Source organism: Ambystoma mexicanum, chromosome 1q (assembly GCF_040938575.1).
Source record: "Ambystoma mexicanum isolate Mex_15411 chromosome 1q, UKY_AmexF1_1, whole genome shotgun sequence".
NCBI classification, from domain to species: Eukaryota; Metazoa; Chordata; class Amphibia; order Caudata; family Ambystomatidae; genus Ambystoma; species Ambystoma mexicanum.
In genome coordinates this window covers 1,534,331,618-1,534,356,799 of record NC_090922.1, presented here as the reverse complement: position 1 = coordinate 1,534,356,799, position 25,182 = coordinate 1,534,331,618, and positions in this window count along the sequence as shown.

Sequence of the window (25,182 nt, the reverse complement as noted above, 5' to 3'; positions counted from 1 at the left end):
GATCCAGAGCTGGGGGTTTTGACAATGTGCATTTACATGAACCTACTGAGGAGGCTCCATTTTCTCCCGAGCATCCTCCTAGGAGGGATAAAAGAAATTACGATAGCAGTTATGGGAATAAGGAGACAGAACCATTATTGGGGGGTGATGGGAGACAGGGTGCTTTTGTGCCCAACCAGACACAATCCTCCAGTCCAGTTTCTCATGTGTTTCCCATGCTAAATCAATCTTTTGGAACTATCGATCCCCACACAGGACCATTCTTTGAGGGCATCAATCAAGAGGACTCGGCTGTGTCATTTGCCACCTTTCCTGTGCTAACCAGGATCCTGAATCTTCTAGATAAGGGTCATGATCATACCCATCTGGATATACAGGAACCTAGATCAATATTATTGGTTAACACAGAAAAGATTTGCAAAATGGAGGGTTTCCTTATGGCAATAGGAAGATGTGGACCTGTGGGAGGGTATGGTAATTTTAACATGATCACCCACGACCAGATGATACAGACTGATTGTGAGCCTGTGGTATGTCCTAAATCCTACGCAGAAGTCCTTGCTCAAGGCAATAAGGATTTTCAGGCTGCTTGGTTGCCTGTACTGAACGAGCTCAAGGGAATGGTTTCTACTATTGGCACACAGATCACGGGCCTAGGCGAAAAAATTGAATTGGTTTGTACAAATGTTGCAAGTCTGGATGAGAAAGTAGTATCCAGTATAGGCAACCGAGAGGCCTCAACTAATTCTCTTCATACGGATAGTCCATCTGTATTAATAAGGGCCCTAGAGGAGGGAGTAGAGCCAGGCGGTGAGGAAAGGTGTGCCTTGGATGGGGACTCTACCCTAGATAGTTCTATTAACCACAACCCCCAGCTGTCTAGAAGAGAGAAGAAAATGAGGGCTAGGGCCATTAGACCTAGGTTGGCTAGAATAAATGGCACAGAAAAAAACTGTGAGAAAAAAAAAACTAAGAATTTACCAGCATTAAAAATTAACAATTCCAATGCAAATCTGCAAATCTGAAACATATATGTAGTCTGGCGGTTGAAGGTTGTATTGACCTATCTCAACTGGACGATGAAAGCAAAAAAGCATTGGAATTGAAAGAATTGGAGGCACCAAATAACGTTAGTAAAGGAGAGCTGGACCATCTTTAAGTCCTACCACCCACTCTAACTGTAGATGGTGATTATGGGGAAGCATCTGACACCTTGATTGATGCTATGACTCATAAGGGAATGGTACAGGTATGTAAGCAACTAACAAAAAAAGATGAAATAAATAAAAAAGAAAAATCTTTTGACAAGAAAATAATTGGGGCAAACGAGCCCAAGAGTCTAAAATTGTCATAAAGAGAACCAACTGCAACAAAAATGCTAGGGTTGCAAATGAAAAAATTGAAATTAAGCTCTTTTTCAACTCCAAACCTAAAAAAGCCTCTCTGAGCAGCGGAGAGATTAAGTGCACTTCGCCTACTCATACTTCTACTCCACCACAACAAGCAATAAATAATCCCCTACCCGAGGGGCAAGAGAAGAAGAAAGGAGATAATGTAACCATCGAAATGCCAAGGGGGGAGGGGCTCTTGCCGAATACGGGGGGGGGAAATCAGAGAGTGGAAGCACAGATAATGGAAGCAACACTGGGAAGGAGTGTGAAGGGGGAAATCTTGTCATCCTCGACAGCCTCTTTGGTTCCGAGTGAGGATATCAAAATCCTAGTAAAACAGGCATTACAGAATTTGATTGAAGACACAAGGAGGGTAGGCACTACAGTGGCAGATATCCAAAATTGGACTGAGGTAAGGGGTCTGAGCAGTGGCAATAAGGTCAATCTAGAAGGAGTGCTTGGGGATGGTATAGGAAACCGACATATACAGGATAGAGAAAAAAAAGGTTTATAACCATCCCAGCCAATAGCTGAGAATGGACTGGGCAGAGATACAAATATTTTGTCACGGAACCGGGAAGACTTAGTTGGACAGGGTGGGGAGTTGTACCCCTAATCCTTGCATACGGCTCATGGAACCCAATTAGGACAGGAAGCCACTAATTTGGTCCCCAAAGCATGGATGAATCTGGTACAGGCTGCACATCACAGAGAGGAGGGTAACTCTAAGGCGCTTCTGACGGAAGCATGGGTTCCCAGCAAAGAGTTGTATAAAGAGGTGTTGAATACTACCGGGTCTGTACCTGGGGTAGAGAGGGAAGTTAAATCCCCTAAAGAAATTGCAAATGATAGATGGACTAATAGAATGGATTGGAGATCGCCAGTTTTCACTGATTACCCTAGTATTATGCTGTATTCCATGTTTTCGCAGGGGGGTTCTTCCTCCCTGAATCGCCATCAAATTCTTACCTTGTTCAGTGAAATACCAAGGCTCTCTATGATCTCCTCAGGTGATATTAAACTCGTTGATTACATACATCCACTGAGACTGGACTGTGTACGACTTGTATTTTTTTCCCAGGCTATTATGGATCTAGTCATATCAGAAATAGACGCCTTCCACCCCTTTGGACTTGATTTAGAACCATTCAATAATCAATTGATGAGCAGAGGAGTGGAGGTCGAGTCCTTTGAACATGCAAATGTTGATTCTAACATGCAGTATCTGGGAGGGGAGGGCCCCATCATACAGAAACAATCTTCTGAGATGGATCTAAAATGGCTTACTCAAACACTAACTGAAACCTCAGCAAAGATACAGGTACTGAAGGTGAAATCATAATACGAGCCAACATTCTCAGTGGTATCCTGGAATTCTCGTGGTAACAAATCTTTGAGAGCAGAGTCTGAAAGTTTACACCTCCTTACGGATGCTAGCATCTGCTGTATTCAGGAAACCTGGGCTCTTTCTCCATTGGTGCTGGATGGGTATAGTCTACACCAGACAACAGCAGAGAAGAAGTCCAGGGGAAGGCCTTCTGGGGGTCTTTTGATGGTGATACAAAACACTATGATTTTTAAGTACCTGAAAGTCTTCTCTCCTCACAAAGGATGTATCGCCATGCTAATACATTTTGCACCGCCCATGATTCTTGGTTACCTATTGGTGGTTAACATATATTGGAGTCCTGAGTTAGATCTAAAGGAATTCATTAGTATGGTGGATGTAATTATACAAGAGTGTCAAACAACATATCAAATTCTGAACATTGTGGTCTTGGGTGATTTCAACTCAGATGAGGGCATATGCTCTTATAATCCTGGTTCATCAAGGAAGCAAATACAGGGCCAACAGTGGAGTGTATTTATGAGAAATTGGGGCCTAATCTGTGTAAACGATTATCTGGGTAAAGATTTGAGTGTCTACACATGGTCTCATGGAAATGAATATTCTACTATAGATTTCATTTTTGTAAGTATGTCTTTAATGCACACTTTGCTTGATTTTAAAATTATACCATCCTTGATTAGTGATCACAGTATCCTCAAACTCACCATGAGGGTACACCCTTCCCCAGAATACTCCTCTGTTCTTCCCCTGACATCGGAGTTAAACTCAGCTAGGAATAGAATAAACTGGCATTTGGATAATGTTGAAAAGGTGAACAAGGTCTTTTTTGAGGACTATAACAAATATGGCTGTGAGAAAAAGAACTTGATGTATGCACATGGGGAGTTTAACAACTATGTCAGGGAGGTTATCCTTGGAACAAAAGGTATTGGGAGATCATTGAAAAAAGGCAACATTTACACCCATGTTTATGATCCGGTCATCCATCAGCTTAAAAAGGAGAGGAATCGTGAGATTCGTAAACTCCAGAAACTCCCATTTACTCAATCTCTGGGTGAAAAGGTCAAAAAAGCAAAACAACAATGGAGCTATAGGATACGTGCACTAAAAGCAAACACGGTGCAAAGAGATGCAGAAAACATACTTGAGGCACTCTCAAAAACTAATACTCTGCATTTTTGGTCCCTAGTTAATAGACGCGGGGAGGCGCACACCAAAGAACAAGGTGTGTGTATATCCTCGGACATTTGGAAAGGCCACTTTGGCTCAATATATAAACCTACAGTTTGTAACTGGGTGGTTCCGGAAGAGATAGCCTCAAGTCCGTGGAATTTCCCTTTCACTTTACAGGATGTGCAAAGAATGATATGATATGATATGATATGGCATTTGTAACGCGCCTAAACACAGGTGTTTCAAGGCGCGACGAGGCAGGGAGGGGAGGAACAAGGGGAGACAGACAACGATCCTACTAGGCCAGGTGTCATTCAGATCGCGCAAGTGCAGGGGTGGGGGAGGGGGAAAAGTGCAAGGGGAAGGGGAGGGGGGGAAGTGCAGTACAAGGTAAGTGGCGTAAAAGTAATAAATAAATAGGGCCAGCTGGTGGCAAGTGCAAGGTAAGTGCAGAACAAGTGCTGGAAAAGGGGGGGGCTGCAGGGATACAGAGACAGTCCCGCAGTGCAGTGGGGTTCCAGGGCATCAGTGCAAGTGGAGAGTGGCTGGGCCCAGGACCGAGGCCGTTAAGAGTGGTCCAGTTGCAGAATCAGCGCAGTTTCAGTGAAGAATATTAGCTGTTCAGCAGGGGAGAGAGAAAGCAGAAGCAAAGAGGAAGGTTTTGAGGTGCTTCCGGAACCGGAGATGGTTCTCCTCAAGTTTCAGGGAGGCAGGAAGGCTGTTCCAGAGGGAGGCCCCTGCCGCGGAGAGAGATCTACCCCCAGCTCGTTGCTTCGAGAAGCGGCTGACCCTGAGGGAGTTGGAGGCAGATGAGCGAAGGGCTCGGGAAGGAAGATATTTGGGAAGAGATAGTTGAAGGTATTTAGGACCCAGGCCCCAGAAGGCCTTGTGGACAATGCAGAGGGTTTTGAACTTTATCCTCGCAGCCACTGGGAGCCAGTGTAGAGATTTCAGTCCTGGAGACATACGGTCCCTGGGCTTGAGGCCAAGGACAAGTCTCGCAGTTCTGTTCTGGATGAGTTGCAGAGGGCGGAGAGTGGAGGCAGGCAGATTAAGATAGAGGATGTTACAGTAATCCAGCTTCGAGAGAACCAGGGCTCGGGAGACAGTGAGCTTCTGGGGGAAGGAGAGGAAGGGAAGAATACCTCTGAGGAGGTGCAGCTAGGTAGTGTGACTTCTTAGCGACGTCAGAAATATGAGGAGAGAAGGAGAGTGTGGAGTCGAAGATGACCCCAAGGTTTTTTGCATTGCAGGTAGGAGCAGGGAGGGGGCCAAGGGAGGCAGGCCAGAGAGCTGCAGGGAAGGAGGGAGTGGGTGTACCGATGAGTAGAATCTCAGTCTTACTGGCATTAAGGCAGAGGTCATTGGCGGCACACCATTCCTGGATAGCAGACAGACAGTCAGAGATGAGGGAAGGAGAGGGGGAGGCTGAGGGTAGCCTGAAAATGAGCTGGCTATCGTCCGCATAGCACTGGAAATTAGGGCAGAGAGCGGCGATGCAGTGGGCAAGGAGTGCCAGATACTGGTTGAACAGCCAGGGAGAGAGATTAGATCCCTGGGGGACACCACAGGTGGAGAAAAAGATGTCGGAGAGGAAGGACCCCAGTTGGACCTGGGAGGGTCGATTTGAAAGGAAAGAGGTCAGCCACGCCAGAGCCTGACCAGTGATACCAAGGTTTTCACGGAGACGGTTGAGCAGGATGGCATGGTTGACAGTGTCAAAGGCAGAGGAGAGATCGAGCAGAACGAGAACACACGGAGTGTTGGAATCGAGGTTCAAGAGCAGGTCTTCACGGATGTTCAGGAGAGCAGTTTCCGTGCTTCTGGCAGCTCTGAAACCAGATTGATGGTCATGAAGACTACCAACAGATTCAGCATGGAGGTTAAGCTGGGAGATGGCCAGTTTCTCCAGGAGCTTGCCCAGGAAGGGAGTGATGGAGATAGGACGATAGTTAGCCGGGCAGGAGGGGTCGGAAGAGGGTTTCTTGAGAAGAGGGTGCACAAGGGAGTGCTTGAGGGGGGAAGGGAAGACTCCAGAGGCGAAGGAGTGGTTGCAAAAGTCAGCCAGGGCAGGAGCCAGGGAGTCGATGTGGTCCTTGATAGTTTTGGAGGAACAGGGGTGAACCTGTTTAGACGAGACTTTCATAGATCGGACTTGTCTGGAAACCTCGTCAGCAGAGAAAAGTGGAAAGGCAGAGAAAGAGGGAGGAGGGGTGACTGCAGAAGGGCCAGAGGAAGAGCTGGGAAGGGAGGGAGGGAGGTGAAAGGAGGAGAGCGAGGACAGGATGTCCTGAGTTTTAGAGATGAAGTGAGAGGCCAATGCAGTGCAGAGGGCCTGGGAGGGGACAGGAGAGGTAGAGACTGCAACAGGGTTGGCCAGCTCCTTGCAGATTTTAAAGAGTTCGGCGGAGTTGTTAGATGCCGCAGAGATGCGGGCTTGGATAAGGGCTCTCTTCTTGGTGAGAACGGAGAGCCGGTACTGCCTTTGGAGCAGGCGGCAGGCCAGTTTGTCAGAGGATGAACATGAAGCACGCCATTTCCTCTCTGCAACCCTGCACTTGCGTTTTAGGGTGGCGAGATCCGAGTCATACCAGGAGTTACATTTGGCTTTGGGCTTCAGGCGGATTCTCATGACGGGGGCAAGGATATCAAGAGTAACAGATATAGCAGAGTGGAGCATGGAGAGGGCTGTGTCAGGGTGGGAGTCAGCCGAAGGGGCAGGGGGGGGTGAGAAGGTAGCAGCAAAAGCCTCAACTGACACACGCTTCATGGGTCGGATGACCGAGAAGGTGGGTGGCAGTGAAGAGGGTGGCTTTGCCTGTGGGGTAGGGAGGGTGAGGTGGGAGGATAGGAGAAAGTGATCACTCCAGGAGAGAGGAGTGGAGAGAGGGACGGAGAGGGGAAGGTCAGAAGAGATCAGAGCATCAAGAGTGTGCCCAGCAGAGTGAGTAGGCCCAGACGGGAGAATAGAGAGTGAGAGAGAGTCGCAGAGGTCACGAAAGAGAGCAGTGGGGGGACTGGAGGCATCAAGGTGGATGTTGAAGTCGCCCAGAAAGAGGAGTTGAGTGGTTGAGGACAGGAGTGAGGAGGAGAGGTCAGCCCACTCAGAGAGGAAGGAGGAAATTTGACCAGGTGGCCGATAGATAGTAGCCACGGTAAGGGAATGGCTAGGAGAGAGAGAGAGTCGGCAGACAAGACATTCAAAAGAGGAGTAGGTCTGCGTAGGAGTGACAGTGGCAGGAATCCACTCAGGGAAGATAAGGGCAACACCACCCCCTGCACGGTTAGGCCTGGGCATGGAGAGGATCTTGTAACCGTCAGGTAGGAGTGTGTCAAAGCTGATGGCAGAGCTGGCTGTGAACCATGTCTCAGTGAGACAGATGACGTCGAGGTCCAGTTCCTCAAGAAGGTGACAGATATCAGAGGAGTGCTTGATGGCAGAGCGAGAATTTAGAGTGGCAATGTGGAGAAGGTTGCCCTCCTTGAAGAACTTCCGGGGAGGGGTACAGATCAGAGGTACGCCCTGCGGAGGTGTTGAAGAAGGAGGTGAAGAAGGAGCACGAGACGGGGCAGGGAGGGAGGATAGAGGCAAGGTAGCCAAGGATAGAGGAGGGGGGACAGCAGGAGAGGAGAGGAAGTTGATGAGGTGTGGGAAGCGTCTATCAAAGAGGAGAAGGTTGGCCTGAGGGCCTTGGACCAAGATGGTCCCATTAGCGTAGACATTAATGATGGCCTTAGAGGAGCGGAAGGGGGCCAAGAGGACATCCCAACGGGTGCCACCATTAATGGGAGAGGAGGAGAAAAGAGAGAGCACAGAGACCATATGAAGGGTCCATAGGTCAGGCGAAGGCACGAAAAAGAGGATGTCAGTGAGAGTTTCCTTAGAGCAGGCACTAGTGTAGGTGTCAGCGATAGGGAGGCCTGGGTTGGAGACAAGGATGTCCTTTTTAAAATTTTTCCTACCAGATTTAGTGAGGAGAGCAGGATAGTCAATGGAGAAGCAGTTAGAGAAGATAGGCGAGACAGAGAGCACCATGGAGTAGGAGGGGGGGGAGACAGACGAGATGAGAGCACGCAGACAGGAAGTGAGCGGCAAGCACAAGTTACCACAATTAGAGCAAACAAACAGTAAAGCGTATTAGGTACCGGGCCACCTAAGTTTGAGAATCCTGCGAGGGGAGAAAAACACCCTAGTTTACCACAGTTCAGTGCAAACAGTAATGCGTATTAGGTACCGGGCCACCTAAGTTTGAGAATCCTGCGAGGGGAGAAAAACACCCTAGTTTACCACAGTTCAGTGCAAACAGTAATGCGTATTAGGTACCGGGCCACCTAAGTTTGAGAATCCTGCGAGGGGAGAAAAAACACCCTAGTTTACCACAGTTCAGTGCAAACAGTAATGCGTATTAGGTACCGGGCCACCTAAGTTTGAGAATCCTGCGAGGGGAGGATAACACCCTAGTTTACCTCAACTGTGAATACAGTGAGGCAAGGCCCCATGCGGATGTAACCAGGAGTAAGAGGGGTGGGCCGGGGAACGGAGAACAGGTGGAACTGGCGCCTGGCGTCCCCTGCGGACACCTGCAGACACACAGGGAGCCACACTGTAGGAGTCGCCCTTGGCCTGGGGCCCTTAGCCGCGGGGGCTGCCGGGCAGAGGGCTGCCCAGAAGGGGGGAGGTTATAGGCAGAGGGAGAGGAAGGGGGGGTGTGGGCGGGTAGGGAGGCGGGGAGGGAGAGGAGGACCAGGAAGTGGGAGGGGGGAGCAGGAGCAGGCCAAACACTGCGCTCAGAGCGCGAAAAGCAAATAATTCAATATGTTTTAGAAAAACACTCACGGAGGCCCAGGCAGGGCTTCCCAGGCCTGCTGTTCCCCTAGGGCCACCGGCGACCGCTCTCCACGCTCAGCTGAAGAAAGAAGCGAGCGGGGGGAACGGCCGTCGAGTAGGCCAGAGGGGAAGCAGGCACACAGCCAATCAGAGGGGGGGTGGGCGGGTAGGGAGGCGGGGAGGGAGAGGAGGACCAGGAAGTGGGAGGGGGGAGCAGGAGCAGGCCAAACACCGCGCTCAGAGCGCAAAAATCAAATAATTCAATGTTTTAGAAAAACACTCACGGAGGCCCAGGCAGGGCTTCCCAGGCCTGCTGTTCCCCTAGGGCCACCGGCGACCGCTCTCCACGCTCAGCTGAAGAAAGAAGCGAGCGGGGGGAAAGGCCGTCGAGTAGGCCAGAGGGGAAGCAGGCACACAGCCAATCAGGGGGGGGGGCGGCTAGGGAGGCGGGGAGGGAGAGGAGGACCAGGAAGTGGGAGGGGGGAGCAGGAGCAGGCCAAACACCGCGCTCAGAGCGCGAAAAGCAAATAATTCAATATGTTTTAGAAAAACACTCACGGAGGCCCAGGCAGGGCTTCCCAGGCCTGCTGTTCCCCTAGGGCCACCGGCGACCGCTCTCCACGCTCAGCTGAAGAAAGAAGCGAGCGGGGGGGAACGGCCGTCGAGTAGGCCAGAGGGGAAGCAGGCACACAGCCAATCAGAGGGGGGGTGGGCGGGTAGGGAGGCGGGGAGGGAGAGGAGGAGCAGGAAGTGGGAGGGGGGAGCAGGAGCAGGCCAAACATCGCGCTCAGAGCGCGAAAAGCAAATAATTCAATATGTTTTAGAAAAAACACTCACGGAGGCCCAGGCAGGGCTTCCCAGGCCTGCTGTTCCCCTAGGGCCACCGGCGACCGCTCTCCACGATCAGCTGAAGAAAGAAGCGAGCGGGGGGAACGGCCGTCAAGTAGGCCAGAGGGGAAGCAGGCACACAGCCAATCAGAGGGGGGGGTGGGCGGGTAGGGAGGCGGGGAGGGAGAGGAGGACCAGGAAGTGGGAGGGGGGAGCAGGCCAAACACCGCGCTCAGAGCGCGAAAAGCAAATAATTCAATATGTTTTAGAAAAACACTCACGGAGGCACAGGCAGGGCTTCCCACGCCTGCTGTTCCCCTAGGGCCACCGGCGACCGCTCTCCAAGCTCAGCTGAAGAAAGAAGCGAGCGGGGGGAATGGCCGTCGAGTAGGCCAGAGGGGAAGCAGGCACACAGCCAATCAGAGGGGGGGTGGGCGGGTAGGGAGGCGGGGAGGGAGAGGAGGACCAGGAAGTGGGAGGGGGGAGCAGGAGCAGGCCAAACACCGCACTAAGAGCGCGAAAAGCAAATAATTCAATATGTTTTAGAAAAACACTCACGGAGGCCCAGGCAGGGCTTCCCAGGCATGCTGTTCCCCTAGGGCCACCGGCGACCGCTCTCCACGCTCAGCTGAAGAAAAGAGATGTGCAAAGAATGATCTCTAGGTGCTCGTCTTCCCGTGCACCAGGCCCTAATATGTTAGCTAACGTGGTCTTCAAAGGTAATGCGATTCTCTGGGCCAAAATTCTCTTCCTACTATTTAAGCACTTTGTCATCAACCAGGTATTTCCAACTACTTGGCACATGTCTTTTGTGGTCCCAATATACAAAAAGGGCGATAGGTCTATACCAACAAGTTATCGACCTATCGCCTTGCTGGATGCTGATTCTAAGATATTTGCCTCCTTGGTTCTTGAACATATCCATGTGTGGATGGAGGAAAAGGATGTATTGTCAGCACAACAGTTTGGTTTTAGAAAAGGGGTTTGAACTGATGCAGGTGGACTTCTCCTAACTATCATGCAGCAACAGACCAGACAGAGAGGTAGCCAACCTATCCACTTGGCTTCTATTGACCTCTGTTCAGCTTTTGATTTAGTGGATAGAGACACATTGTGGAGAAAACTGCTTACCATAGATATGCCGCAACAGCTCCTAGCGATCTTATATTATCTTCACTCAAAATCTAAGATAAGAGTCCGATTAAACACTGAGGGATCCCTGACTGAGGAAATAAATACAGGAAACGGTCTCAGACAAGGGTGTTGCCCCTACTGTTTTTAATCTGTACTTGTCTGATGTTGGTCCGCACATAGATGAGGCATCGTTTGCGGCACCAAAAGTTGAAAGTACTAGGATTGCATGGACTGCATATGCAGATGACGTGTTGTTGTTTGACTTAACAACCATGGGCTTGCAACGTGTTCTGTCTGCATTTAAGAAGTATAAGGCGGACAATGCTCTGGATATAAATCAGACAAAAACCTTTATCATGCAACTCAGTCATAGGAAAAGGCCAGCAAAATTTTTGGATCACGTCAAACTCACCATATGTCATGCCTTTAGGTACCTAGGCTATCCCATTTTTGAGACGGTCACCAGGGTGAATGTACGTAACTATTTGGATAAAAAAGTGACGCCACTGATTTCTCAATTACTCAAAATCGATTGTAAATATGGGAAATTTTCAATGTTACCATGTATAAAAATGTACCGTGGTAAAACGATTGCTCAGTTCAGCTACGGAATGGAACTGGTACTGTCATGGTTTAAGAGCGAATTTGTTAAATATGAAGCACGTATGTTAAGATCATTGGGTTGGTATCTTCCGAAATGTGTTCCATTAGCAGCAATACGTTTTGAACTTGGGCTATACTCCCTTTCAAGCGTAATTCTCTGGCGTAGAGTTTCATTGTTTAGGAAATTGCTTGTAAATAAAGAATCCACTCTATATGGAATTGTCGGACGGTGTCTAGTGTCGGGAAGGGAATCTTCTGCAGTAGTGTGTGATCTGGAAAAAGAGATACATGAAGTACTAGCATTAGTGGGGGTTTCTAAAGAACTGCTTATCAACAACCCTATCAAGGTGAAGATACTTCTCCAGCATGCAGACTGGAATCACACTGTTGACCTAATACAAAGCAAAAAACTATATGCGCATTTGGCAGCTAGTCACAAAAAAATTGCATCAACAGAACCTTACCTCATAAAATTTCCAAACAAAGGGCTTCGACAGGAATTTCGTTTTAATGTCCTTAATACAGGTGAGATTATGACTATAAGGCAAACCTTACCTCTGCAAATGGTCAAATGTCTATTTTGTGATTCAGACATTGGAGCAGTAACCTTACAACACCTATTGACACAATGCTTGGGTTTAAGATCGGCACGCATTGATTACTTTATTAAATATGTGCCCAACCCAGAGAATCTGGATCTGGTTGCACTATGGAAAGACATGTTGTATGGATCTAGGGTCAAACTTCAACTGGCCATACTGCGTTAACTAAAAGCTAAATGCGAACTATAGGGAGGTAGTTTAGCTACAACATTTTTTGTAGGCTTATGCATCCTGTGTGTTTTTTTTCATTCTGTTTTAATATGGATCATTTATATGTATAATGCATTTATACTTTTTGGTTGTATTAGGATGTATTATAAGGAATGTAATCGAATCCATGTAACCAGAATTTTACGCATGTGTTTCTTTTTAAGATTTGCTCTTATTGGTTTTATATTGTTTTTGTAAAGGTTACTATGTAACCAAAACAAATTAAAAAAAATGTTAAAAAAAAGAACGCTGAAAAATGCATTCTTCAAGTCAATGACAGAAAAATGGATGGCCATAGCAGGGATCATGGTCAAGATAGTGATGATGTCAGGGACAATGAGAAACTGTGGTGCAACTACCTTGTTTATCGGGCGAAGATCGATAACACAATGGTAGGGTAATGCATTGTCACCTTTCTTATAAACAGGCAGAACCGGACTATTGCATGTACTTCCAGAAATCTCTTCTATAACACCTTGATGCCTTAAGTCTGAGACAATACTTTTAAGTGCCTGCTCACCTTCAACAGATACTTTATACAGTGTGATGCATGGTAATGTAATACCAGATTTTAATATTATGACTATTGGTTCAACATTCAGTATCCCTACATCATTGTGGTTTACTGCCCATAAATGTGTAGGTACTTGCTGTAATTCACTCGGTAGAGGCAAAGCCATAGAGTGTGAAGTGAAATTCAATTGGGGTAAATGCTCAAATACACGCTGTCTGGTGAGCAATACATTACTGCGTGCAATTACTTCAACAAATTTAATCCCATCATATTCTCACTGCAATTCGTAGTCAATGAAAATGGACAAGAATCAGTAAATGGACCCAAAGCTATTGGCATCGGTCGAGAAACCAGACTTACTACTGGAGTACCAGAAAACCCTACAGATACCTTGTTTTGCCCTGACAGTGGAATATCTGGAACCCTCTGATAGTCAGTGGAACATTCTGTGCTCCTGTGTCCACTAAAAAGTGTGCTCTCTACTCCCGACTTTCATTTCTACGTAGGGTCCTTTTTAATCAACGGGAATAGGAATAGGTTCCAAACTCTGTTTCGGGCAGTCCTAGCAAAATAAAACAGTGTCAGGTGTAAAATCTTCAGTAAAATAACAATGTGTGGCATTGTCAAAAGTGTTTGTATTCCCAGCGTTCTGTTGCTGTCCTCCCGAATTACCCGTATTATTATCATGCGGTTGGTTGTGTTGATTCTGAGCCAACTGATTCCTATTCGGTCCTTGAATGCTATTACGTGATCTTGATCTTCTACCGATCTTACCATTTGATGCTTTCTGTTGGAGGGTCTGTGCCCTCCAGTGACCTTCTTGCTTACAATAGGCACCTTGGTTCATATTGATAGGTCCTGCGTGTGGTACAAACTGTCCTCTCGGTTGCGTATTCCCACCCCGTGGTCCTCTTGCAATCTGCTGCAGAAGCACCCTAGTTTTTAAATCCACCTTTTTTCTTGATGTTCTCTTTCTCATTGTTTACTCTGTTCTCGTAATACTGAGCCATATGGAGAACTTCAGATTGAGACTCTGCCTGCCATGCACTTTCAGAGGCAGTAATCTGTGACTGAATGCCAGACAATAACCCTCACACAAATTTGTCAACAAAGAACCTCTTTCCTGGTTCTGTACTTAAATCATGACCACTAAAATCGGAAAATACTTGCTCAAACCTATTAAAAACTCAATTGGCCCCTCTGTCTTCCCTTGCATGCATGCAGTCGTAAGTTTGTCCCAAATCATTTTTTTCTCAGGCACTAGAGTCTTAGGTTTAGTCTTAGGTTTAGTCACTACGTGGTTAGGTAACATTAGGTAACATTAATATACTCTGGGGCGGCTTCTCCCCCGCTTTCCTGGATCGATCTGCTAGTTCCAATGCAACCCAAGTATCACCCATAGCTGGCTGATCATCAGCGGTCCGATTCTGCTTCCGTAAATCCTCCGGAAAAATCACAGGAATAATATGTCGAATTCACCTAAAGTGGACACTGATCAATTTAGAACGGACTCTATTTCCTTATAGAATACTATAGGATTCTTCCTAATATCTGGAATAGATTGTATAAGCGTATTCACTTCCTGTCATGAAAACGGAACATGAACAACTTGCAAGATATAATGTGCTGGAATAGTCGTGGCAGCGGCTCCATCGATACCGGGTATCTTTTGTATAAGATTCAAAGGAACCTCTCTCATAGGCAACTGTACAGTGACATTCTGAACTTTTATTGAGGTGCAAGGCCAAATCGAAGGACAATGAAGTTAGCGCAGTGTTGTCAGAAAATGTGCGTTTATAAATCACCATAATATTAGCGGGACAGCACAATTTCTTTTTTAAGCATTAATCCTGTAAATGTTCTACCATGACTTGTAATACCTTTCTTTGCATAGCTGGAGAATATTGGCTAAACGTGTCGTGAACCTCCATAGGTGAAATGGGGGCGTCTGTAATCCATCTAACAGCGTCTCTCGTGCATATGTGCATTTCTTCATTGATTTCGATGTAGGCCAAAATTACTTTTGTACGTATGATGGTCATTGTGTACCCCTGTCCGATTCTATTTGGTGCAAACACACTAGTTCATGTTTAAAGAAAAATAATTTTGCTACGTTTTCTTGCACTTTCAATGTGGTATCTCTAGTAAAAGACAAGAAATTTAAATTCTGCAATTCCTGTGGAACAGCTGAATCAGTTAAATCACCCCAAATTTCAGCTAGGTATAATTCCATTTATTCTATTAATACTTTCTGTTCTGGGATCACTCCATGATCTATTAGAGAGCCCAAAGTGGCCGCTTCATCACCCCCCTCTATATATGTTTCTGCCCAATCTTGCAACTCTTTCTTATGTGCAGGAGGTTACTATGCTTTGCTCGCTAAGGATATTTACAGGTGCCAGAAGTGGAGTAGCAGAGGTAGTCAGTACGAGAGTAGGAGTAAGTTGTGTGCCCTAGGTGGCAAAGGAAAATCATCAGAGTGTCTGGCTGGTGGAAGTACTGGTGGCTGTGTTTGCGGTGCTTGTGACTGTGTCGGTACATAGGGAGGTGGTGCAGGTGGAGCTGTTCTCCTTTAATTCAGTAATTTATTTATCAGCTCATCGGATGCATGCAATTCTTTTGATGGGTATATTTTCTGCACTTCTAATTGAAACCCCCTGTCCATGCTCCTAATCGCATCTTCTTGCTTTTGATGGTCATGCGATAAGGCTTTACCAGTCTGTGTAATGTGTCTACGTATGCGTTTCTCTCTGCTTTTGAGGTGTTCAGTAGCTTCCATCCACCAATCCTTCACAGCATCACATGCAGCAGGCCTCTCTTTCTTTCTTAACAATACAGATTCTAAATTCCCAATTCTAGCCATTTCAAAACTTCCCAATTCTGGCCATTGCAGTTCTGGTTCATGTCTGGTTTGACAATGCCAAATATCATTAAACACAATAGCTCCTAGTCCAAATATGAGTTACATGTCATAAGCCAGCGACCCTTCATGTGGCGCTGGCTGACTATGTTCCAAACCATTTGGTTGTCTTCTCCTGCAACAAAGTGTTGCCCAACAAGATGACAACTTACTGTAGCTCTGAATCCTGAAAAAGACAGTTTTACCCTGGCCAATATCTTACACGGAACTTATTATCAAACAAACAAATATCAGGTACTGTCAGTTTGAAACATACCCACCTGATTCCAATCAAAGTTCCTCCATCAAATCAAAATCATAGCTGGTGGTCTTCTCAAAGCCCGAAACATATGCAATGCCTCGTCCGGGAATCATGCTGTGATGACCTCTGGGCGAAGTGTGACGAACGGAGACTATAAGTAGCGGTCTGCGAGGAAACATGTCTCTTTGTGCAGGGGCCCCCAATACTCACTGATCTCGGTACATTAACTCTATCCTTGCAAATAGCGACGGGTCATCATTGGAAGAGCCCCACATTGGGTGCCATTTGTTAGTCCCAAATCTGGACTACTTGGAAGAAATGAAGACACACCAGTCACGAGAAGCAAATATACAACAATAGTTTATTTATCGCTTAAGCGGACCCAGATTCATCAATGCATGTATACAGGCATAGAGAAGATGAGGCAAATGAATGGGGGAGTGAACGCAATTTATAGGGTACAGAATTGCTGTAGAATTCCTTGCTGTCCATTATGCGATGACGGCTCGTGACCTTTGGACCTGCGAACGTGGGCATTTTGCTATGGCAACACATGGTAGAGAGCTCTGCCTCATGCCCCAGACGATTTACTGTCTGGTAACAGAGCAAAGCGGGGTGTAGGATTATATTGGGCCTCATTCCGAGTACGGCGCTAACCACTGGCGCTATTAACGCCTTGGTTGACGCCGTACCCGGACCGGCAGCGCCTTGGTGGATGGCGGAATTACCGCCCCATTCCAAGGTTGGCGGGGCGGTAATTCCCCATTCACCAAGGCTCTTCCCCATTCCCAAATGAGCCCCCATAGGGCTCAATGGGAATGGGGAAGATGCAAATAACGGTGACCGTTCATTACGGTCACCGTTATTGGCTTGGAGGCCCCTTTGCGCCCTCGACTTTAACACCTGCTCAAAGCAGGCGTTAAGGGCGAGGGTGCAAAGGGAACTCGGAGTATGGCGGTAAGGGATCACCGCCACCGGTCTCGTTACCAGTGGCCTCTATCCCTTACCGCCATACTCGGAATGAGGCCCATTGTGTTCCTAAACCAAAGGTAACATTTCTTGAGCTTCTTTATCTATGTTGTTTCTCGGCTAAAAGGTCAGTCTGCATTAGGACTCGGTAGCTCAGGTTTTCAAGAGGGCACATGGAAGGAATTGTGCTCCTTTTAGTGGTCAGATCGTGCATTTCGACAATTAGCTGTGGGAAGTCAAGAATCAACAAGACAGGAAGGCACCTACTTTGCAGATTAGGTACGCTCATGTTTAGCTCTTCGAGGTCCCAAGCTAATGGCAAAACATCGTGCTCAGCATTCCTCGCTTTTCGTGCAAGGGCATGCTAAAGAGATTTCCGAGTGCTGACTGTGTGAATCTATGAGATTTTACCATGGGAGAAATGAAAACCCTGTAAAGTGAGCACAACTGACTAATATTTGAGTTCAGAAGGAGCGACTGCGCGATTCGATGTGTGTGTGCTTGGGCCAACATAACATAATACAAAATAAATGTGTTTTTACACAGCCAGAAGGGGACAGCTGTGGCCAGCTTACCCCATGATGGGAGGACTGCAGAAAGCGTTGTAATGACCTGAGGGTCAGGGGACGTGGACTGCTATCCCAACACCACCAGGAGTCCCTGGCAACTGGAGGTGGTATTGTGGAACAACTGGTCCTCAGGGTTTGGGAAGAAAAGTATAGCACTGTCATAGACATGGAGGTCATGGGGGGTCGGGGGTGCAGAGGTGGGTGCCAGCAGCCAGGAGGCAGGAGGTGATTCAACCCTGCAGCAGAAGTGCATGCACAAATGACAACATTGCATAAGATGCCCCAGTGGACAGGGACATAGGTCAGCAGATGCAGAAGCTGGGCAGGCCAGCAGGGTGAAGTGACGGGGTGGCACATCAGCCACCCTGTGCAACAGCCATAGGACAGGGCACCAAGGGCACCCATGAGTGTTACAGCAGCAAGAAGGGGTGGCATGTGACCCATTCAAGTGCCATGCACACTACACCGCTGCTGGTGCTACCTTTGCCAGTGGGATTATGGTGCATGAGCAACCACAACACTGTGCTGCAGTCATACCAACATGTTGCGGGCCCAGTTGACCTCCCCATGTTGGCATGGCAGACAAGCAACATGGAAGTACACATCCCCCTAAACAGCATGGGCTAAGCTAGCCAATCACTGTACACCACAGTGCAACACTGCTGGCTGCGCAGCAGTGCCTCATAGAGCCATGCTATAGAGTAAGCTACCACACCCAATACCGCAAGGTGAGTGCCACCCAGAGAAGGGATGAGGGGGCATGAAGGCGTACAATCATGCAAGCCATTCATCAGCTTCCACAACATGGACACCCTGTCCTCCCCACACACAGTCAAAAGACCAACTGGCCATGTGTCACACACTCATTGCTGCAATCATCCCCACAATGCTGTGCCCACATGCAATCTACCCTGACCAACCATGCCCACCTGCCCAAATGTGTGGGGTCCCACTCTGTACCATGGCAAATGGGTCTTGCAAGCTAATAACATGCAAGTTCAGCACGGTATGAAGGAACACACTATCGGCTGAGAGAGTAGCGCTTTGAAAGGAGAGGGGGCAATTTCTGTTTTCAGCAAAACTGAAAGCCTAATAAAACGAATCCATAAATCCTTTGACGCAGGTAAGTATAATTAAACTTAGTGGTAGAATGCATCACTGTAAATAGGCCCAACATCTTGATTCAGCTTTAAACGTGTGCAAGCATTGTGTTTGCGGCAATGGCCACTGCAGCCAGTTCATTAGAAGAGAGCATGCGATCCTGCGATCCCAGGCCAAGCATTCAGAGAAATTCACAGAACTGCTATTCTTCATGGTCAACTGATTAGAGCTTAAAGTGAAAGGGGAATATATGGCCATTTAATAATTCAAAATCATTTCTGAAATGTGATTTTCTAGTGAAGCAGGCAAGACCCACAGCATTTTCAAAAAGCCCACATACCATTTTCCCTGGGAAGTGGGTTAGAATGTTCCTAATATGCAAAAATGATTCAGTAGTATATCCGGAAGTCAAGGCTCTGATTGTGTCATGGTGGGTAGCCATTCTGTGAGAGTCAGGAAGAGGCAGCCAGGACAGAATAATAAAGTTCCGCTTTTCGTCTAAAATGTTTCAATCATCTCATTTTGTGTTGTGGGAATTGGGGGTGGAATGTGATGTCACATTATTGTAATTGAGGGCAGTGTGGGAAGGTTCATGGACCCAATGATCATGGGTCAAAAGTGCGAGGACCAATCATTTCTACGAGGTGACCCCCGACATTTCTTTGGAGGCCCCAGCGAGATAACTTTGCTGTTTGACCAAGGCGTGAAGAATTTGAGGAGTGCTCCTGGGAGACTGCGAGGCACCATCCATTGGACAGTATAATGAGCTCAAGAGATGTACATGGACACCACTTCACAAAAGTCTGCCTCTTCCTGCTGTGCCGTCACTCCAATCAAAAGTGCAGACCTTTAAAGGGAGACATTGAGGTCGAAAGAAGTGGAGAATCACCTAAAAAGATACGTCAGTGTACCCTTGTATGAACGTGACATGGCGGGAGGGACCCTTTTATGGTCTATACAACACGCCCTTGTTAGTGGTGTAGAGGGCGATTGACTGGGTAGACAGGGGACCATCTTCACTAGAGCTGAGGGGTGCGAGGTAAGTGGCGGACCTTGTTAGACAAGAGTTGCACGAAGTGCAGGCAATTGGTATAGTTATGTAATTTATTTTTCCTTGGGGAAGAGTTTATTTGGGTGTATGCGCGCATATGTCTTTTAGTAGCAGCGGTTATGTTTCTCAGTCTTTTGAAAAGTGATCGTAGTGTACATTTTATGTGACTGTAGAAGGGGCGGAAGAGCCAGTGACAAATGAACGTGTAAACAGCGTGAAGCTGCGTAGCGTTAGCTGCTGATAGAGTTGAGCAAGGAGAAGAGTAACCACTTATTCTAACTCACTAATAAAGGACTTCATTGTTAAGGTGATGGGTCTGTGGAGAAGGCCACTTCTATACTAATATGATTTAACAAGGTGGGCCTGTGGAGAAGGCCATTGTGCGTAAGTGTTGAGTGCGAGGTGTGAAAGGGTGGGTCTGTGGAGAAGGCTAGAGTGGATGAAAATAGTGTGATTGAGCAAACTGATAAGTTTAAACTTTAAGTGAGTGTGACTGTTTAAAGAAAGAGTGGAATTTTTAAGAGGTTTTAAATAACAGTTTTAATTTGTAAGGGGAAGAGAGAAGGTAGGGATGGCAAACATTTTCATAAGAAACAAGGCAGAGGCAATGACATCCTACTGGATGGACGCCCCATTTGACCATATGTCTAGCAAGTTGCCCCAATACCACGATAAAATATAAAAGTACCATTATGAGTGGGTGCACGACACAGTGGGCAAGTGTTATAAAGAGTGGATCGGAGAGGGAATGTTCAATAAAGATATTATAGAAATACCTAGCAGCTAAATATAAAGGAGCAAAACTTAAAAAGAGGAAAGACATTTTGGGGCTTTGGAAATTATATGAAGAGAAAGAGAAACATAAAAGGTGAATGAGGAGAAACAGGGAGTGCACCACTGCCTTATACGATATACCCATTAGTAAAGCCAGCTGCATGGTATACAAATCCTAAACGACTGAGTCAAGACTAGTAAGGAGCACATAAACAGCAAGACAGGGGCAATACAAGCAGTATCAGTAAGGACAAAAAAGGAAGAGTAAATATTTAAATGACATACAAAATAGAGTGTGCAGCACAACTTGACAGTGTGTTCAACGAGGCAGAAAAAGCAATGGAATGGAAAATAGAGGAGAAAGGAAAGGAACACGAGAAGGGAACAAATGAACAGGGGTGGACAGCAGGATGCATCAAATTTTAAATAGCCAAGTTGGGACGGGATTCGAACCATAGTGAAACTGACACGGCAGACGGGGGGCACCCCATGTTGAACTGGGAAGACAGAGCCAACAGCGATCAGGGTGAGGACGAAACAGGCGCCCACTGTTTGACAGAAAAGAGATGGAAAAGGTGAAGGGATGAAAGAGAAGAGGAGGAAAGGGCAGAATCACTGGGCAACCTGGGGAAACACTGCACAGAGGGAAAACCAGAATAGCGGTAGCAAAAAGACCACAATGCAGTAATAAACAAAGAGTGAGCTCACAAATGCAACTTCTACAGAAAGCAAAGGGCGAGGTTCATTACATACCATGGTAGACAATGGAAAGGGATACTCTAGATTACAGTTTACCTTCATTGATGGCAGGGGTGGGCAAGTGGATTTATGTTTTTCAGAAAGAGATAGCAGGAATACCATTGGCCGTAAGAGAGATAAAAGGTTTGTTGGCTGTATTAGTCGGAGAGAGAAGTGAAAAAATATGGCAACAGGCCGAATACCCTGGGGTGAAGTTAAGCTCTAATATACACGATGGAGCGCCATTTAACTATTATTGAGCACATGTTTAGAACGCTCTGAGGGAGCTTTATCCAGACACATCAGGCATGGGTTCTTTACTGGCTCGGAAAATGAAGCAAGATGAGGACCCTGCAGAATACATGCAATCCATCCAGGAAATGTGGAGGCAGGAAAATAAGCAGTCACGGGACAAAGAAATACCTTTGTTCTACCATATCCTAGCCAAGGGGCTCCCTGCGGATGTACAGTTCTCTTTATAAAAGATAGTGAGACAAAGGGGTGGCCTTAGATACAGGTGACAATTGTGCACTTTTGCAAGAAAAACCAGGAGAATGATAAGGAGACAGTGGAAAATGCTACCAGGGCAGAAAACAAATTGGTTCAGAAAAAAACAGTGAAAATACAAATGGAGGGAGCAGTACTCAAACGGCCAGTAGTGGTTCCTTGGGCACAGCAAGGGGGGGCTTCCATTGGCTACGGAAAGTCACCAGGGTGATATACACAGGTGCCACCCAACCAGGAATGGGGGACGGTACTGATGCAACAGCAACCAGCATTCATAAACATGCAGCAGCCCGGGGTTATGCAGGCATGCGGGGAAGGTGCATACGTGGGACAGTATCAAACGGGAGCGGGTACTACACATGTGGAAAAGGAATGGGATACAGAGGAATGCCTCCACGTTTCGGAGTACAATGTTACGCATGTGGGAAATTTGGACATGTTGTACGATCATGCCCACCAGTGGCACAGGGAGGACAACAACACCAGATATACATGCAGCAAACACCTCAACAGGTGCAGGTCATGCTGCAACAAGAGCAGCCATACATGCTGCAGACTACACAGCAAGTGCAGGTAATACCACAAGAGCAGCAAGTGCAGATACAGCCCACACAAATACAGAGCATTACCACCCAAGGGCAAATTCAGCTACAACATTAGGAAATGGTGGGAACTCAGGTACAGTGACTGAACTTCAAGCATCGGTGGAGATACAGATACCTGAAGGGGTGACAATATTGGGGCAGAATACCATACACCAATATACTGGAATGAATATGGTGGGTGGTAAACCATTTGCTTCATCCGCAAATACTTTTTCCCAATAGGGGTGCCCACGGGAGTGAGAGTGTGTCTTGTTCTAGCAGTAACTGAAGAACCCAAGGACAGAGGGGATTTTCCTTTCTTATAGATACCGGTTGTAAAGAATCCGGTTGGGGGTGTCAGTACTTCCGCTCCGCATATGGTAGAGGAGAGGCACACAGGACCGTGGTACGTGGTCGAGCAATCAAGGCCTAGCTTCTCAGGAGGTGATGCGGGCTGGTTCCTAAGTACAGTGCAGTTACCAAGCACCCACAAAGGAATGTCTGCACACTGTATCGGTTAAAACACAGTCTATATAATTAATATTCAAGGTCACATACACTATCACGATAACTCACTTTGTACTCCGAAAATCAACAATGGTAAGTATATACAGTTCTAAAGTGGTACCACTAACGTTATCAGATCTCATTAAAGCACATACGGTCAGAATGACACACAGATCAAAATAAAGAGGAAACCAGCAGTAGAGAGTGGAAGGAAAGCAAGATGGTGGAACACTGGTCCCGCTACCTAGACACAGTTCTGTGTGGAGATCCCCCCACCTGGGCAACCTGTAGAAGAAAGATACCAGCCCAGTCCATATATTGTTCACACTAGACTTTCCAATAGTTCTGCAACCCCAAAGTACCTTGGCGTTGTAGCGTTCCACGTCAGGGAATCGATGGCCCTTCTTGAGTGTCCTCCCTTTCAGGCAGGAGTCACGGGTCATCGAACGTCCAACAGAAAACAGGTCGAGCTTCGACGGTGAAGCGGCCGCGTCGTTCCTAGCAGTTCTTGTTGACGGGGAAGCGTAAACGTCCTGCAAGGAAGAGGCGTGCGGGGCACCTCAGTGTCAAAAGTTCTGGACCGTAAAGAGTTTGAAGAACTGAGGCCCAGCAAGGGCGTCAAGTCGTCGGCGTCTCTGTGGTCTTTGGGTGGCGGGAAAGCCACCGGTGGATGCTCCTCAGTGTGTCGACGGTCAGGCCTTCTCCAGCAGGATACAGCGGCGACGATGCGGATGAGAGCATCCTTGGATCAAATTAAGTTCTTAGGCAAAGGGAGTACACGGCTCCAGTCGGCGATGGCAGTCGGCGACAGTGGCGGACAACAGTCCGGGCGCTTCTCCTTGGAGTTCCGCAGCAATCCCCGTATCGGGTCGGCAGCCTGTCGAAGGTCTGTCTACCAGGGAGCTTTGGCAAAGATCTGCTGGTGCACGATGGTCCCTCGTAGCTCAGGAAGAGGGCACCTTACCAGGTCCTCTCTGGGTCAGTCCTTGGAGACACAGCAGCTTTCAGGTGGTGAAGGAGAGCAAGAGCAATTCTTCTCTTCCAGCTGGGCTTCAAAGTCAAGCGTCAGTTTCACTCCAGTTACTCTTCGTAGCTTGGACTTCAGCTCTGAACACTTCTGAACATGATTCCTAGCAGTGAGAGGTCCCCAGATATACTGTTGATCTCCCATTCATTCCGCTGGGTCACACTGAAGCATCCAATCACTACAAAGGGTATTCATGCAGGCAGGCAACCAATCAGACACACAGTGCATTCAGGCCATTCACTTCTCTCCAGACACTCACAACAAGTTATGTGTATTGGGACAAGTACCGAGCCATTCAACACTTCATACTGCATCCATACCGGATTCGGGCAGGGCTGTCTCAGTCATTGTGTCAACCACCAGATACTAGACACCCACAACATAGAATGCATATTTGGCACACACTCCATTCACCCAGGTCCCACCCACAGGCGAACCCACAACATACGGTCGTTGGGAAGGCTCCAGCCAGTCAGGTCAGCACTTCCCCACACTTCCATATATGGAACTTCCACCCAACAGCCAGTCAGGGGGAAGGGACAGAGGCAGGGCTTCCCGGGACTTCGGGAAGATCAAGGTAACAGGCGATGGAAGGCAAGAGGCCATGGGGGCCATTTTGTCTCCATCAGGAATGTACCGATTCCAATGACAGGCTGGTTATCCCAAAATGGAGGACGCTCAGGGCACCAGTCATTTCAGCACGGCGTTGCCACCTGCCATACCCTGGTCTGTGAGACACCCACAGGTGCCCAAAACATACACTAGGGGCATAGGGTTGCACCCCTACCCACGAGTGCCATAAGGGTATCCCATGGGTCTGTTCACCAAACCACACAAACTCCTGCATGGAAAACACAACAGAACACGATAAAAAGCAGTAAAGGACAAGGATACGGAGGCCCTGTCCCTCCAATGCATTTCCAGCATCACACTGGCGCAACCAGATCATGCATCAAGGAACAAGGATTTCCATTCTCGAACAAATGTTTGGACACACAAGGCTTTTTGTTGTCAATTTTGAAAGTTCCTCTAACGAAAGTGTTACCCTTAACAATATGGGTGCAGCATATTGTAGCATCTTTGTTGTATTCAAAAGACACTCCCATCAATATTCTGGGCCGGGACTTACTTAGTAAATTCAACACCATGATTTCATTTTTTTTTAAAAAAGGAGTGGTGTGCTCCACACTGAGAATATCACCCCCTATCACGAGAGACAGGTGAGGACATACTTGAGACATTGAGGGCCTCATTTTACCGTGTCCGCCTTGGTGGATGGCGGAATTACCGCCCTACTCCTGGGGCGGTAATTCCCCATTTTCCAAGGCACTTCCCCATTCCCATTTTTGTCCCCTTAGGGCTTAATGGGAATGGGGAAGGAGCTAATAAATTACGGTACCGCCGCAAATTGCGGTACCGTAAATAGCACCAAGGTCCCTTTGCGGGCCAGTTCCTTAAAGGCTGCTAAAACCAGCCATTGAAGTCAGGTCCGGCAAAGGGACCTCATAGTAAGGCGGTAAGGGTTTACCGGTACCGGTGCCCTTACCGGTACCGGTAAAC